The 18,607-nt window shown below is 34.4% G+C and overlaps 1 long non-coding RNA gene across 1 annotated transcript; it reads right to left on the bottom strand.

The window, feature by feature from the left end:
- Positions 1-615: 615 nt before the first annotated feature.
- Positions 616-2,986, bottom strand: LOC126713524 (uncharacterized). The gene is made up of 2 exons (XR_007651363.1): positions 2,783-2,986; positions 616-1,612 (listed from the first exon to the last, which is right to left on the bottom strand). It is a non-coding gene; the product is annotated as an uncharacterized LOC126713524 (long non-coding RNA).
- Positions 2,987-18,607: the final 15,621 nt, after the last annotated feature.

The raw sequence follows: 18,607 nt of genomic DNA on the forward strand, positions 1-18,607 counted from the left end.
AATCTAAGTTATGATTTATTGATTTATATACATTAATTTATTGATTTATGATTAACCTATGATTTGGAATTTTGGATTGATTGGGCTGCCATATAACGTGGCCTAAATGCCAAATTTTGGCATTTGGGCCACGTTTTATCATTCTAGGCTTCATTTCTTCTTTCTTTTTTTTTTTTTTTGGTTAGGCCACTATTTGGGCCACCGCTTGGGCCCAAATTAAACATGGCCCACCGGATGGGTTTGGGCCCCAGAAAAAAAAATTTGTTTAATAATCGGGCCAGGTTCGGGTTGCAAGTCTAGACCCGCAGATCAGGTCCAAGTATGCAAAAACTCGGCCCGAACCTGGCCCGTTGCCATTCCTAGGGCACATCTTCATAGGACCATGCAAACACCTCCTAGAATTCTATGAGAAGTTCTTGAAGATCTTTTCTCTCTTCTTCACTTAGGGTTGAGCCAATTTTAATTAAGCATAGATCCTTATTATTGCCCAAATTAAGAGTTTCAAAAGTTGGTTCCACAAGTTCAATTTTCTTTTCCAATTGTTTATTAATTTCATTTTCAAATTCATTAGAATCATTTAAGTGCAGAATTTCAATATTATGGGACACATCAAAATAAGCCAAATCAAAATTCATCTTATTAAAAATATTGAAAAGTACATTTGAACTTATATTACAAAATTCATTTCCCATATTCTTAGAAAACCCAACCCAAGTCCAATAGCTAAGTTGCCTATTAGAAAGCATGATAAAGGTAGAAGGATCACTTGGCTCTTTGATGATGACGGCGAGCACATCTCCCTCCTCTTTCAACATATCTCCCATTGCTTCAGCATCCATGTAGTCCACCAAGTCGACCTCCTCTTGAATTTCCTTTATCACCACAATAGGTTTTTCCTTGAAGGTAAGCTTCTCATTGAAGAATATTTCCTAGCCAGGATTTACTTTTCCATCCTTATTCACCCAAAGCTCGGGAAAGCCATAGAAAGAAATGTCTTCTCCTTCCTTCACAAAGTTCCCATTTAGGGTACTAAGGTTCCTTTTAATTCCATCACAACCTTCAAGGAATCCCAAACAGTCTTTGGTTAGTTGAGTCTTGAAGTCGGGGAATTCAACCACCCCTCTTCCTTCTTTTCCAAGACCCATACAACGCATATACCCTACTTTCTTCATCACTGCAATCACCTCATGACTACAATATGGGAGTAAATCTGTAGTATACTTCTCATTCTTTAATCCATAATCAACCGTGTTTACAAACTTAAAGCTACTCATTAGAAGCTCATTTCCTCCCTCTTCAAGTCCACAGACGGGAACTAGGATCTCACCATCACCAAGCACTAAAGCAATTCCTCTTTTTCCATGGGATCTTCATCTTTTGGTGTAGAGTGGAAGGGATAGCTCCAATGGGATGAAGCCATGCTCTTCCTAAGAGAAGGTTGTAGTTAGGGGAGATGTCCATCATGTGAAATTCTACAATTGTTTCCAACAGACCAATGTTGCAAGGTGCCTTGAAAGTTCCTATGACCTTTCTTAAAATGTTGTCATAAGCTCTAACAGTCAAAGGAGTGGGAATGATTGTCTTCACATTTAAACCAATTTTGAGAACGGTCCTAAAAGGGCACACATTTAATGCGGATCCATTAACAATAAGCACCATTGGAGTGGCCCATATGATCAAGATCGTTCTAGGTTTATGATTCAATATCATATCAAAATACTATGCAAGATTCGAACATAACACGTTCAGATTAGTAGAAAGTTTTTTAAGAATGTGTTGATACTGCTGCACTACTCATATGAGTTTGTAAGTTTTATATAGTAAAATTTGTAATATTTCTAACATTACTCTTTTCATTATTATTATTATTAAATGGATCCCATAAATTTAAAACCATAATTTCTTAAATAATTCAAAATATATACAAAAACAAAAGATGATGATTGCCCTCCAGCTCACTCCAGAACGGGACGAGAGAGACTGGCCCCATATGGTCAAGATCATTCTAGGTTTATGATTCATTATCATATCCTAATACAATGCATGATGTACACAGCCTACAGGCTTATTAATATTCAAGATTAAAATATAAACGTGTTTGGATTAATAGAAAGTTTTATAAAAACGTGTTGATATTTTTTGTTGGTTACGGCACTTTGGTTTTTTTAATTGTTACACTTACATCAATGGATTAACATAAGCTTTGTAGCAAGCTAGAGCTAGCCTGCTGTGCCTATCCACAAAGAAATGTTGTCTTTTTCTATCATTTTTGCAAGAAACAGATACATACAACCATTTCCCTGCAATGATGGCCTAACTAAAGAATAGCGTCTATCTTTGCAAGTTGAATTCTAGTAATTTCTAAGCCTCCAAGGACAACAACCTTTTTAGTGCCAAAGATGAAAAATGCCATTCAACCAATGCCTTTGAAGATTCCTGGTTCCTCCACCATTAGTGGTTTTGGCCAAAAACCAAAAACAAGGTACAAAATCAAATCAAATTAAGAAAACAATTCTAATGCTGAAATGACAGACGAATCTATAATTTTTTTACGAATTAGTACCAAATAAAGTCATACATATTATAAAAAACAGTTTTAACATCAATGTGAGAAAGGACAAAAAAAAATTAAAAAAAAATAAAATTGAGAATTGATGCTTTGCATTTGGCACAATAATATATCATTCGCATGAGACAAACTCAAGAAAATACTATCCTCCTTAGTGGAGTATTGACTATAAATTTCATTTTCAAAATTTAGTGTTGGAAGGAAGAACCTTACCAATGAAATGAATCTTGATTCCTTCGCAATTCAATTTCGTCTTTTGATAAATTTTGACCTAAACTTCCCACTAGAAACATAATCTTTGCTTTAGTCACGGGCTTTCTAGGAGACTAAAATCAGTGGGTATTGCATTGTATCCACAAAAAAAAGAAAAGAAAAAGCTTTCTGAATGATCTAGTGCAACAATATTAGGAAGATCTGCAGAAACTTTCGATAATTGAAACGAACTTCCTCGAGTTTCATTTATAGCGTTCCAATTTTTTTGTAGTACATAGATTGAAGTACAGGCCTTGTACTACATGCCTCAACCAAGTTCAATTCTCAATTTAAAAAATAAAAATGTTTTGAAGTTAACAATAAGAAAGTCTTCATCATTACCATTTAAACTCACGATATTCTCTTAAATATATCATTTTATCGTTATTTGTTATAATCCATTAATTGTCGTAATAATTAATGTATGTCTGTTTAACTTTTTTGAATACGATTAATGGATGTCTTTAGGACATTTTTTAATAGATTATTTAAAAAAAAAATTTGATGCCATGTTTATTAGATATTATTCAAAAAGATCTTTATCGTAATTGTGGAGTTGACGGTATATAGTTTGTATATCTAGTATTATTCTATTATAAATTATCTCAAAAAAAAAAGTTACTTTTTTTCACATAAAAAAGTTTCTAAAAATATTTTTTAAACCAATACCCTTAAAATAATGGATGTCTTTAGGACATTTTTTAATAGATTTTAGAAAAAATTTGGTACCACGTTTATTAGATATTCTTCAAAAAGATCTTTATTGTAATTGTAGAGTTAACGATATATAGTTTGTATCTCCAACATTATTCTATTATAAATTATCTCAAAACTTTTCTCCAAATATATATATATATATAAATATCTCAAAAAAATTTGTTATTTTTTTCACACAAAAAGTTTCTAAAAATATTTTTTAAACCAATACCCTTAAAATAATTGATGCCTTTAGGACATTTTTTAATAGATTATTTTAGAAAAATTTTGATACCACGTTTATTAGATATTCTTCAAAAAGATCTTTATCGTAATTGTGGAGTTAACGGTATATAGTTTGTATCTCCAACATTATTCTATTATAAATTATCTCAAAAATTTTCTCCAAAAAAAAAAAAAAAATTATCTCAAAAAAAAAATGTTACTTTTTTTCACACAAAAAGTTTCTAAAAATATTTTTTAAACCAACAACCTTAAAATAAAGAAAATTACATTTTACACCCTAAACTATTTGAATGCATAGTTTGCATCCTAAACTATGACCTTTGTTACTCTTTGCACCCCGTCGTTAGTTTTACTCTTAAGTTAGATGGAAATATGAAGCACATGACTTGCACATGTGTTGCTTAAGTAGCACAAACTTAAGAGACCAAAAATCCCTTCTTCCCAATCAATTAAAAATATATATATATATATATATATTTTTTTTTTCCATCTCTTTTGTGCATATCAATATCAGCCCCACTCCCCCAAATCAAAATCATCTTTGGCAGTGTCACTACTCCATCATCACTTGTACTTACACTCTTAAACAAAAGAAAAGATCTAGGGATGTATCACTTGAGTGATTTTACAGGTTAGTTTTTTTATTATGGTTTTTGGGTCAGAAAATTAAGTTAGAATAGTCAAGGTTTTAGGTGGTTACAAGTTTTATCAAGGCACTAGAAACCTTAGGAAAAAAAAGACTCAAAGTGGGTGATAAGTCAAAGTTTAAGTAGTTGAAACCTAAGCAAGATTTTATGATTATGTTGAGTTCTACTAGCTCTAACGTGTAGTTATTTTATTATGATTATGGAGCAATTCTTTTGTCCATTCAAAGTCTATCAAGAATTGTTCTTAGGAGGTGTTGCAATGATGGAGCAATGATGATGCCGGAGATGATTTTGATTTGGGGATTTAGGGTTGCAGGAATTCTAATTTGGGGAGAGAGGCTGATACGTGATACACATAAGAGAGAGAGAACAAGAAAAAAAAATAGAAGTTTTGTTTTTAATTGCTTGGGAAGATGGGGGTTTGGTCTTTCTTCCAACTCCCTCCCCACTCCCTCCTTTCCCATTCCCTATATCTTCTGTCTATATTATCTCAAAAAAAGTTTGTGCCACTTAAGCAACGCACATGCAAGTCGTGTGCTTCATATTTCCATCCAACTTAATAATAAAACTAACGGCTGAGTGCAAAGTGTAACGAGGGTTATAGTTTAGGGTCCAAACTATGTATTCGAATAGTTTAGGGTGCAAAATGTTATATGAGATATAGTTTAGGATGGTAATGTGCAATTTTCCCCTTAAAATATCTGTTAATTTTTCCCAACTTTTAAAACTTAATTGTTTCTCTACCTTTTTCAAAAAAAACATTATTATTTTTAGATATAATCTTAGTTTTATCCACTTTCAAATTTTCAATAAATAAGCATATAGACAATTAAGACATTCCAAATGCAAATTAATCATCATCATGTGCAATGTGCAAATAATTTTAGAGTCCCATCATTTGATATCTCATTTTCCATAACTATTTTATATGGCAAACTATGACTAGTTGTCTTTCATTTTCATATGAATCTACCATTTTTTCATCATCACTCATTATCTGTCATATTAAAATTGTTGCAACATTGTGACACAAAAAGGAATAGTTCTAGACTGTTTTTTTTCTTGTTCTATGGAGTGTGAGTAAGAAGTGTGTACTGGCCTACTTTTTTCTAGTTGTTGAGAGAGTGTGTACTAGCCAACTAGGGACTAGGAAGTGCATTGTTAGGTTTTAGACCCCTTAACACAATATGTTTAACCTAATATTAAGCCAAGTTGATTAACAAGTTTGTTAATTAAATCTAGGTTAAACCAATATGTTTAAAACAAATATAATGCGGAAAGTAAAGAACACACAAATCTGATGACCCACAAAAACCATACAGGTAAAAAAGCTAGAGAAGATTTAACTTAACTATCCTCAAGGTAAAAACAAATCCACTATGAAAGAATTAAAGTTTGTACAATAAGACTTAGACCACTAACATCCTATTGCTACCTCGTGTAGAAATCTTACTACTATGACCACGTGACAGCTTCGAGTTCACGGGCTACTTCTTTCCTTGATTTGCAAAAACCACAAGTTCTCCTACTTGTGACTTTAAGACTCCACTCAAAGGTTTTAAATCTTCCTGAAAGTTCTTTATGCAGCAACTAAAATAACCATCAAGTTCTTGATGTGAATCTTGATCTTGATAGCTTTATGTGTGTGTTTGAAGGTAAACACCTCTTAGATCTCAAAAAAGATTCAACACACAACTCAACAAAGACTTCTAAAATGTAGCTAGGGTTTTTCCTTTTATACTTAGAGTGAAACACTAAACCCTACACGTCATATTGGCTTGGGCTGGTTTGAGAATTCTACAAAATATTGCTAACCCACGATTATCGATCGATTGAGTCTAATTTTCGATTGTCGAGCCTTGTAAAAATTAAATAGTAATTTCCTACAATTACTCGATTCCAAACTTACATTAAACCAAACTTTGAGCAAGTCTAAACCTAGACTAAATGTTTTGATCAAGGTTTGCCAACATATACAATTTGAAGTTCTAATACATTAGTTCCTAAAGTCTTAGAACTTAACAATCTCCCCCTTTGGCAATCCGTGACAAAACAAATTACACAAAATAAAATGCTCAAAGTAAAAACAGCCCAATTACATAATGTTGCCCAAAATACAATTCAACCTAACTACTATCTATCAGTTGCAAAAGTAGACAGCAGCTTCGAATGAATCAACCTGTAAATTCCTGAAACACTAAACAAACTATAAACACATGTGTGGAAAATACAAGTAAACCAAAATAAATTTCTTGTTTTCACAAAACATAAAATAAAAGACATATACCATGAATAAACTCATAATATAAATCATAACCAATATATCATAGTTTGTGAAACAAGAACATAAAAAATATAAAAGCAATGTCTCCCCCTAACATGTACAATCACATCGTCAAAACATATCTCCCCCTAAAATACAATATACACCAAATATATATTTATATATATCTCCCCCAATCACAATGCACTCCCCCTTTTTGTGACATATTGCCAAAAGGCAATCAAGGCTAATCCGAGGGTGGAGCTGGTGGAGAAGCACATCTAGCATCAGCTAAATCTACTCGTAAGGCCGCAACCTCATTGAGCAAATCCAACAAAATCTATCCATGTCCCGCCTGAACGGTGAGACACGTCTCCAGCATAGTGCGCATAGATAAAGATGATGATGTAGATGGTGGAGGATCCATAGCAGCAGTGGGGTCCACAAAATCCTCAACAGTAGGATCACTAGAAGGAGGGGCTCTAAATGTATCACTTGTAGAAGACTTGACTCTAGGGCATTTAGAGCTAGCTCTTAACTAAGCAGCCCTTTTCCTAAGAAAGGTGTCACCTATAGGAGCGATGATATGAACAGGCTCTAAAGCGGGGAAGTCCTCTAAACCTAAATCTAAAAGAATCCTATGTATAAACACCAAGAAAAACAAACTATGATACTTAGCACAACACCAATGAACCTCTACAAGAGAATGAATGAAAAGAGTAGGAAAGCTAATAGGAGCATCAGTGATGAGAGTGTACAAAAACGCACATCTCTCAATGGGAATGGTATGTATATGAGAAATAGGCCAGACGCTATGACAAGAAATTCTAAAGAACAAATAATTGAACTCAGTAAGCTCATGTGTGGTAATCCTAGGATCAGTACCCCAACTAATGGTAGTACTAGTAAGAAGAGACATAATGTCGTTAATGGGAGGAAACTCTGTATACGGATACATAGGCTGCTGTACCAAAGGTATATTGAGAGTTGTAGCCATTACCTCATGGGTAATGACAAACTCTTCACCCCTTATCCAAGTTCTCACATAGTGAATATTGGAGTCATTGGAATGAATAGCAAGGCTTGAATAAAACTCTCTAATCAATGCAGTTGGAGGAGGATGCTCAACATCCAGAAGAGGTAACCAACCGCTACTCTCAAAATTCCTACAATTCTCAGGATTAACCTCATCTAGGATAACTTTTCTCTCAGCCCAAACAGACTTAAAAATATTCAACTTCTCATAGGTTTCTTGATTTGACTTAAACTGAAATCTAGACCTTTCAAAGTCAGAAAAGGAGGAGGAGGTAGTGTTTTTCTTAGCTTTATTTTTCCTAACCATGACTCTAAGAGTATAAAAGAAAAATAAAACAAAAAGAAAACAAAAAAACCAAGGGCAGACTACATTAGAAAGGGTTAGAGCACAATGTATATCAACAAATAACAAACAATATTATCCATGTAATGAATGCACATATGATGCATGCTCTAATGCACAAAACTTGTTCAATTTTACCAACTTTACCAACAATTGACTTGAACAAAAGAGTTTTAACCTAAAACCCCAAATTTTGAAAAACCCACTTTTCAAAACCAAATCAAATTGATCAATTAATCCTTATACTAGTTAGAGCACATCATATAATGACTTAATCCATCAATTTCACAAGTCAGTTTCATCAATTTATGCTCAATTGAACAAAACCCCAATTTTGCAAAATTTCAAGCCCTAGAATTTCAAATCTTTCTCAAATCACAAAATTGATCAAATTAATGCAAGGGAATCATGTATATATCATCTAAGAACAAAAACCCATTGATCAAATTTGAACAAGAACAAACCAAAAATAAAAAAACCCAAAAAATTCTTAGTTTGAAAAAATGAAGAAAATGCATGAAAAATGCATGATAGATGTAAATAAATTGAAGAAGGAAGGATATTTAGGTCTTACCTACACTTGAGGACAAAAACCCTTGAAGATTTGAGGTGGAAAAGAGCAAAAAATCTTGGATTGGATCGGTCGAGAGAGAAAAAGACAAAAAGGAGAGAAAACTATTTGAAAAAGTGAAGAACACGTGCTGAGAAAAAGCCTTTTATTTTTCTTTCCTTTTGAATCTCGATCAATCGAGTACCAATTGGGTACCAATCAAGCCAGACATAAGGTTTTCTTTAAAATCACTTAAAATTTCGATCAGTTGAAAAATGGTTTTGATCGATCGAAAAACAGATTCGATTGATCGAGTACCAATCAAATATCAATTGAACCAACCCAAGACCAAACTTAAAAGTTAAAGGATTTTCAATCGGTCAGAAAACACATTCAATCAATCGAAATTTTGGAAAACAGAATTTTTTGAAAAACTGCAGAAGTTTATGCAGAAAACGCTTAACCCAAATAATTTCATGAATGAAATGCATGAGAATGAGTTTAAAAGTTTTTCAAAAACAATTTTTTTCAACCTAGAATTTCAAAAACAAGATTTTCAAAACCTTACACCAAAATTTTCAACCCTTGAACATATTTTGTATCAAAATCATAGAATATATAATCTTGGATGGCCAAAACAAATTCACACACAATTTCATGTACTAAGTTTAGCAAAGAATAACTTGTGAAGTGTGTGCAACTAGTAACAGCATGAGATACATGTGAGGTGATATGTAGATAGTAACCAATCACAATTTCTACATTATTTATCACACAAATTTGAAAGTGACTATCACCTAAAGAATTACATCATATAACTCCCATATCTCCTAGAAAACAAGCTTGCAATCATGCATTTTTTTTATTTAGCCTTATAGTATATATGCATTCTTTTTTTAAAAAAAAATGCTACACCTTATTTTCTTTTTGTGCATGTGCTACACTTTCTCGAGTACAAAATCTTACGATATGCACTAAGGTGTTCATGATTGATTAGTAAACAGTGGTGAGATGATTATTTATGCATTTCTCTTAAGATTTTTTAGTCCTTACAATAAAAAACATGTGACTTCAAAATCAAGATCATGTGATCAAAAACTATAAAAAACTCACACACAACATGCACTACATAGCTCAAACTAGCAAAGTGCAGAAAAATAAGCTCATCCAAGCTAACCAAGGTACACAAGCATGTTATGCAAAGATAATATGGCCAACCTTAACTACACATCTATGATATGTAATACAAAACACATCCTTCCACATTCCTCTTTCCATTTTTTTTTTTTTTTTGTAAGAAAAACAAACAAAAACAACTTAATATGAAATGCATGAATGTAATGCAATGCAAATCCTAGAAACAAAAGAAAACAAAAAATCAAGAAAATTGTCACAAAGGATTTTAAGATGAAGCACAAGGACCATGTCAGAAAGACTCAATTAGATAAAGCCTTTCACATCCATAACCTCTTAGATGCAACTTTGGTTTTGGAGTTATTATTCATATTAGAACATTGAGCAACTCCAACATTGGTATAAAGGTTTAAAGCCTTTTACGAATTCACCAATAAGTACCATAGGATCTTGTGCTTGAGGCACAAGTACTTTTTGCTTATTTGCTCGCTTTGCAGCTTGCAACTTGAAACAGTTTGGACGAGTATGCCTAGCTTTTCCACAAAAATGACAAACCCACAAAGGTCTAACATGCTTCTTGTCCTTAGGGAAGTTAGGACTTTTAGGCTTAGACTCTATAAGATCAATCCTAATCTTCCTAGGAACAGGAACATCTTCTTTTGGTTTGACAACTTCTATCTTAGATGGCTCAGAAGAATGAACAAAGTTTGTTGAATGAGTTTCAGGCACAAAGATGCTATCAACAAAACCTAAACCTGATTTGTCTAAGGGAGACTTCTGAATACTCAACATGTGATCAAGTTTAGAACTAGCAGACCTATTTGTTTGTTCTCTAGCAATAGACAATTCTAATTCTAGGTTCTTAATCCTATCAAGCAACATAATATTTTCAGTCTTCTCCTTATTAACCAGTTCATTAGCATCAAACAAATTCAGCAACAAGTTTTTCTTTTCTTGTTCAAGAATGGCTATCTTCTTTAGCCCTAAATCCACACTCATTGTATCCTTTGTAGCAACCTTGCATAGCTTGTTATAAGCTTCTTGCAAGTCAGCACACTCAGAGAGTTCCTCATCAGAAGGGTTCTCTTCAACCAAATCACTTTCATTAACTATAACAATAGCTGTGAAAGCAAAGAAGTTTCCATCTTCATCACTTCTAAACTTGTGATCAAAAACTTCACCATCACTAAGGGTTATAGCCATAGCTTTACCCTCTAATCTAAAGAATGTTGGACATTCAGATTTTACATAAGCATACCCTTGACAACCAAAACATTGTTGACCTAGAGAATTACAAGAAGATTGACCAACTTTTTCTTTTGATTTTTCAGCATTATTGATTTTAGCTAGTTCATTTTTCTTTAAGTTCTTAGGTTCAACATTGTTTCTACCTCTTGCCCTTCAATTGTTATTCCTAAGAAAGTTTCTAAAGTTCTTGGCAAGATATGCAATCTATGTAGAAGAGAGTTCATCATCAAATCCATTATCATCAATATCATCAACTGACTTAAGAGCCATTGATTTGGATTTGTTTGTTTTGGGTAGGTCTAACTCATAGGATTGTAGAGATCCTACAAGCTCATCGACAGGGATGAAGTCCACATCCTTACTTTCAGTAATGACAGTTACTTTAGGTCTAAAGTCCTCAATTAAGGATCTAAGAATCTTTCTAACTATCTTAGGTTGATCATAAATTTTACCCAAATTATATGCAGAATTAACAATATCATTAAACTTAGCATAGAATTCATCAAAACTTTCATCCTCAAACATCCTAATGCTTTCAAATCTAGTTGTTAACTGTGGCAACTTGTTTATTTTAACTGCCTTTGTGCCTTCATGCACATTTTGGAGAATTATCCATGCAATATGAGCAACCTCAACATTTGAGATTCTCCTAAACTCCTCCATAGAAAAAATATTAAAAATAGCATTCATGGCTTTGCTATTAAAAGCGGCTGCATCTTTTCAAACATCCTAATGCTTTCAAATCTAGTTGTTAACTCTGGCAACTTGTTTATTTTAACTGCCTTTGTGCCTTCATGCACAGTTTGGAGAATTATCCATGCAATATGAGCAACCTCAACATTTGAGATTCTCCTAAACTCCTCCATAGAAACAATATTAAAAATAGCATTCATGACTTTGCTATTAAAAGCGGCTGCATCTTTTTGGGAAGTAGACCATCCACTAATAGGAGTAGTCAGTTTCTCCCATCCTTATTCAACGAAGTTCCACACTCTTTCATCTATATATTTAAGAAGGCTTTCATCCTAACCTTCCAATAGGCATAGTTATTCCCATCTAAGTGTGGAGGGATCACAAGAGAGTGATTGTGTTCCATGACAACAGGGGTCAAGGATCAACTCTTAGATCAAGAGATCTAACACAAGAGCTAACCTGCTCTGATACCACTTGTTAGGTTTTAGACCCCTTAACACAATATGTTTAACCTAATATTAAGCCAAGTTGATTAACAAGTTTTTTAATTAAATCTAGGTTAAACCAATATGTGTAAAACAAATATAATGCGGAAAGTAAAGAACACACAGATCTAATGACCCAAGAAAACCAAACCAGTAAAAAACCTAAGGAGGATTTAACTTAGCTATCCTCAACGTAAAAACAGATCCACTATGAAAGAATTGAAATTTGTACAATAAGAATTAGACCACTAATATCCTATTGCTACCTCATGTAGAAAACTTACAACCACAACCACTTGACAGCTCCGAGTCCATGGACTACTTCTTTCCTTAATCTGCAGCAACCACAAGTTCTCCTACTTGTGACTTTGAGACTCCACTCAAAGGTTTTAGATCTTCTTGAAAGTTCTTTATGCAGCAACTAAAACAATCATCAGGTTCTTGATGTGAATCTTGATCTTTATAGCTCTATGTGTGTGTTTGAAGGTAAATACCTCTCAGATCTCACAAAAGATTCAACACACAACTCAACCAAGACTTCTAAAACGTAGCTAGGGTTTTTCCTTTTATACTTGGAGTGAAACACTTAACCCTACACGTCATATGGGCTTGGGCTAGTTTGAGAATTTTGTAGAAAATTGCTGATCCACGATTCTCAATTAATTGAGTCTAATTTTCGATCAATCGAGCCTTGCAAAAATTGAATAGTAATTTCCTGCAATTACTTGATTCCAAACTTACATTAAACCAAACTTTGAGCAAGTCTAAACCTAGACTAAATGTTTTGATCATGGTTTGCCAACATATACAAATTGAAGTTCTAATACATTAGTTCCTAAAGTCTTGGAACCTAACATAAGCTATAGTACCATCTTGATGCACCCCCCGTGAGGGATAGAGGAAATGCATGTAAAATTTGCTTCTCATCCAACCTTTTCATTTCAGTGATGTTTAGATATCTCCTAAAATGTTGCTTAGGATTTCCAATCCTATCAATTTTTTCCACATCAGAAATCTTAAACTTTGAGGCAATGCAATGGGAGTTTTGGAGCCCACTCCACCCATATTGTAGAAACAATCATCCATTCCTAAATCCTTGCGAAAGGCTAGTTGCATTTTGTCCATTTTTTCCTTCATGGCTTGGCATCCGCAGTGAGTTTCTAAAATTGCTTGTTCCTTTCAAATTTTAGCCTTATCCCTTTCATCTCAATCCTCCCCTTCATCCTCATCATGTATCACCACATGTACTAGCTTTTTGTGCTTGCTCTTCTCTAACTTGGTAAGAAGACCTCCTATTTTCTTGAGAGCATTGCTTTATTCTTCTATTGCCTTGAATATATTTTTTGTGGTCCTATCATCAATTGGAGCAGCCATTCCTTCTTGAGATACTTCCTCTTGAAATGTATCTTCTTAAGATACCTCTTCTTGATATGTTTCCTCAATCTTGACCAAACGCCTTCCGTTCTTTTCTCAGACCCAAATTGGAGTGGGTACGTACTTTCTTAATCTTGGTGGTGCAATGGTGCCTGAAAAGAAGTCCCATTTTATTAAGCCCATATCCCAATTAAAAGGTTCTTTTTATTGACTTAGATGTTTTTAGAAAGTCCTTAAATCCATTTTAATTAAGGCCCAATTACAAAATCACTCTCTTTCCTCTCATGAACCTTGCCCCTTGTTTCACTAGTCTTGAGTCCATTTACAACAAAGCTGTCATCTTTACTCTCGTGAGCTTTCATTAGAATGTGCTTAGAGATTTTCAACCCTTTGTCTCAAACATGGGCTTACAACATATCCATCACCTTTGGGCTCTTCTTTTTTTCATCATTATCATCATCATTTTTTTTGAAGTAGCCTTCTAGCTAGGATATACTGTAGCATTTCATTCAAAATCCATGAATTTCTCATCATTTTGGGCTTTGGCATGCCCAAGATCAGAGAATTTCATGTTGGTTTTGTAAAATGTTGGATGCTAAGTCCATAGCATATTTGTTACCTTGAGCCCCAGGTTCTCCTTTTCAAGGGGCCTTTTGATTTGGGCTTATGATAGCAACTAGGCTATGGTCTTATGAACCTTTAAAGTTAAGATATGCCTTTGGACTTTGTAATAAGCATCTTACATGTGAGAACTTCTTTTCTTTTATGCCAACATCTTAGGGTATAACTTTTAGGTCATCCTCAAATTTTTACATCTTTTATTTATCCTTTAGAATTTGGTGAATACAAGATATATGGTTGAATAAACAAGAGATATAAAAGGGCACCCTTTTATTAATAGATCTAAGATCTCTCTAAGTGTAGGTAGGCTCCTTAGAGCTGAAAGGATAGATCAATCGGTCACTTACAACTAGGTAGGCCATGATTCCAACCTTGGGCCTAAATGGAACGTTGTGGATTGGTGGCAAACAATTAACGTACTCAAAGCCCATTATAGGCAATGGCATAGATTGTGAGTTGGTGGGATGAACTCCGAAAGACTTTGGCCTGAATGGAGTGTACTTGTAAGGTTGAATTTAATAAACCATGTGTTGATTTTATTCCGTGACAAATTTGCTTGTAATACAGCACTTAGAAACCCTGTATTTAGGTGGGAATCATGTAAGGGTAGTGTGTGAGAGAGTGTGAAGAAATGTTCAAGACAGTGCAGTGAAGCAGAGACTCGCGGCTGGGACTCGCGGGAGGCTCGCGGCTTGCAAGCCGCCAAAAGTTGCACACGTGCAGAGCATGCAGGGGAACTGAACAGTCATGCCAGCTGGAGCACTACAGGACAAAAATCCAGACTGGCCATTCAGCTATCTCGCGGCTTGAACTCGCGACTCAGTCAAGTTGCGAGGTCAAGTTGCCAGCTAACCCTGTTTTGGAAAAACTGACTCTTCGCATTCCATTCTTACACCAGTATAAATACCCCTCATTCCCACAAAATATGTGTGGCCATTCAAAAAGAAAAACCCTAAGAGAGGTTTCTTCAAAACACCCACCCAATTAGAGAGAGCTACTCATTCTTAGAGAGAAATCTTTGTACTCTCTTCTCATTCCCTCTCTCATTGTCATACCTATTGAGAGGAGCTTTCTATCCAAACACTACCCACACCCATTTAGAGTGTTGAGTGTTTTTGGAGCTTTGGGAAGCATTGGAAGATGCCAAGGATGGCGAATGCTATGAATTATAGCAGAATCCGGTAAGCTAGAAAAGAAAAAGGTTCGGCGCAACCTCGTTGGAGCAAGAAGCTTGGAGGGCTTAGGTACATCGGGTAGATTAGGCTTGGAGGGTCTATTGTTGTTCATGTATCCCAACTACATTTTCTAGTGGATTATTGACCGCTTGGAGGGCGGCGGAGAGGTTTTATGCCGAGGGCTTCGGTTTCCTCTTCGATAACACATCGTGTGTTGTCCTTGTGTTTGCATCTCTCTTTCCTTTATCTTTGCCTTCTATTTTCTGCTGTGGATGTGATTTTAATTGGCATAGTTTGTTTACCAATTCTGTATTAAGCTTTTGTTCATGTTCCGCACATTAATTGTTTGATATAAAGCTTGAATTGGTAATTTGTATATTGGGGGTCTAAACGTTTAAGGGTGTTTATACACATATTTGAACTTTCATTTGGTATCAGAGCAGGTACACTTGTTGTGGTTTAAATACCTAAGTGTGATCCTTGACCCCTTGTGTTTATTTGCCATGGATTGTGCTTTGTATGCCTCTTTGCATGATTTGGTTGGTGATGAATGTAACATGCCACGTGTTTGTGAAAATGCCTCTATGAGTGTTAATCCTCATAAGTGTGATGACATGTTATTTGAATCTATGGGTGTTGTTGACAAACTCTTGAAGAAAAATGCTAAGAAGTTTCAAAAGAATTTGAACAAGTTATTTTGTGAAAAGGATGATTTGATTGCTAAGCTCAATGAATCCAACAAATTGGTTGAGAAATATAAAAAACTTGTTGAAATTTCTCTTGAAAAGCTGAAAGAGTTTGAATGTTTGAATATGGAATTGGATGCTAAACTTGTTTTTTCTAACAAACTTGTTGATGATTTTAAATGTGAAAATGAATCTCTTAAGATGCATGCCAAGTGTTTGATTGCTGAACCTATTGTTAAAAAGGATGAAAATATTTGTTGCAATCATGTTGTGGTACCCGATTTTGTACCTAGTGTGTGTTCTACTTTAAAGGACAAATCGATGTACATTCCTCCACATAAAAGAAATCAAAAGGTGGAGAGAAAGGTTGTTAAGTCAAAGCCTTCGTTTAGGTCTCAACCTAAGGTTTTGAATGGATCTAAGTTTGTTCCAACTTGCCACCATTACGGTGTGATTGGTCATATAAGACCTCAATGTCATAAGTTGAAGAGGGAACAAAACCATGTTGCTAGATCCATTCCCAAAAAGCTTAGTGGACCTAAACACATTGTTTGTCACCATTGTGGTGCCTTTGGTCATCTAAGACCTCAATGCTCTAAGTTTTATACTTTTAAAAGAATTAAAAGAAAAGAAAAACTTGAGCTTTTTGGAAGTTGTGCTAAAAAGAATAAACTGGTTTTGAGTGAAAATAGCATGTTGTTAAAGAAAATATTTAATGCTCTTAACTCCTTGACTATGTGCATCTCCGGTTCTCATTCTTCCAACCCTCGTCTCGCTTCTCTTGAGACACTCATTCCAAACAATCGTTCCGTTTGGATGAGGAAGGGTTCATATGGTTGAGCTTGTGCTTTTTTTGGTCCTTGATCTAATTCTTTCGATTTTTGTAGGACCCTTCTTGCATTAAATGTCATATCATCATGCATTTTGTGCATCTTGCATTTATTTGTATGCATTGTTTTGTTCTTGATCTTACTTTTATGTTTCTGCTTTATGTGTGTAAAAAATCCAAAACCACATAAAAAGTGAAAAATTCAAAAAGTTTGATCGTATATGTTTGAGCACATATCACATGTGAGTTTGGCCTTGTACCCTTGTACAAACGACTTTATGCATTTACGAGCTTAACTTGTTATTTTTGCACTTATATCTTTGTGAGAAAAATTTTGACATCTTTGTGTGATTGTTGTAAATCGATTTTCAAGCTTGTCATGAATGATTAGTCAATAGTCATGTTGGTTTTGATACATGCGTAGACTTGTGCTTATATCTCTTCCCACTCTTTTATTTTTATTGCTTAAAGAGCTTAATAAATGTAAATCTCAAAATGAAAAAAGATAATGAGCTGCAAAAGCCATCGCACATACTAGTATTCGACTAGGAAAAAAGGAAAGCGACTTATATGAAAATGTATGATGCCCAAAAAGCCAAAGGCTTGTTCATCAAATTGAAATATCAAAAATTTCAGGCATCAATCTCAAAAATGAGATGTATTGCTCAAAATGAGTTGTATTGATTCAAAATGATCAAATGATATGAATTGTAAGAAGCCAAATGAAAAGCTTCAATCTTATGTAATCATTTTCTTGTGGGAGGTCATATATGTTCATTTCTATAATTGAGATAGACCACTTGACTTAGTACTAGTTGTATATGACTTGATTGAATTGATCATTGAAGCTTCACTCTAGACTAAGGACTATTCCACATTTGATACACACACATAACACACTTGCCTAATGTTCAATGAATGTCTTATTCATTTGTTAGATTGTACTTGTCTAAATGTGATGTGTGTGTGCTCAATCTTATATGGATTAATCCAAAAAGATTTTTGATCATTTTATATGTTTTTGGAAGTGATTTTTATCACCTTTTGTGTTTATGTTTAGGGCGTACTTTGTTTTTCAATGTTTAAACATGTTTTTTTTTGAAAAACAAGTGTCAGAATTTTTGGCTACTTGCGTGAGCTGCCAGCAAGCTGCCAGTTTTGACTACTCAGTTTGGCGACTTGCAAGCTGCGAGTTTAGGCTGCGAGTTCATACAGAGAGGTTTCGCAGCTCTCTCGCGACTTGGTTCGCGACTCACCAGTCGCGAAACACCCAGAATCAGCTTTTTAAAGAGCTTTTTCGTGGGAAACTTGTTTTAAACCTCTCCCATCCTCTCTAAAACCCCTCTTTCAATATTTTTACATCAAAACCCAACCAATTTGAATGGTTTTTCATCCCTTAACATATCTAAGGTAATTATAAACTCTTTTCATTAATTTTGATTCTTAGATTATGTTTTGGACAGTTTTGTGCTCTTGGTTGGGATTTTTATCATAGGGGTTGGGAAAACTTATTTTTTGTCAATTTTCTTCATGGGTTTGGTTTCTTTTGTTGATATGCATTGGATGTTGGCCCCTTGTGGCAGAAAGAACATGTATTAAGTGTGGATTTCATGATGTTCATGCATTGTTTCACATTTTTGTTCATAGTGTGCATGCTAGGTGTTTGATACAATGCCTCTTAGACATTTTCTAGCTTGTTTGGACTTTGGTGAGTACCAAACTTTGGGGTTTCTCATGTTTCCTCATTAGGAACATGTTTGG

The sequence above is a fragment of the Quercus robur genome, chromosome 2 (genome assembly GCF_932294415.1).
Source record: "Quercus robur chromosome 2, dhQueRobu3.1, whole genome shotgun sequence".
Taxonomy (NCBI): domain Eukaryota; kingdom Viridiplantae; phylum Streptophyta; class Magnoliopsida; order Fagales; family Fagaceae; genus Quercus; species Quercus robur.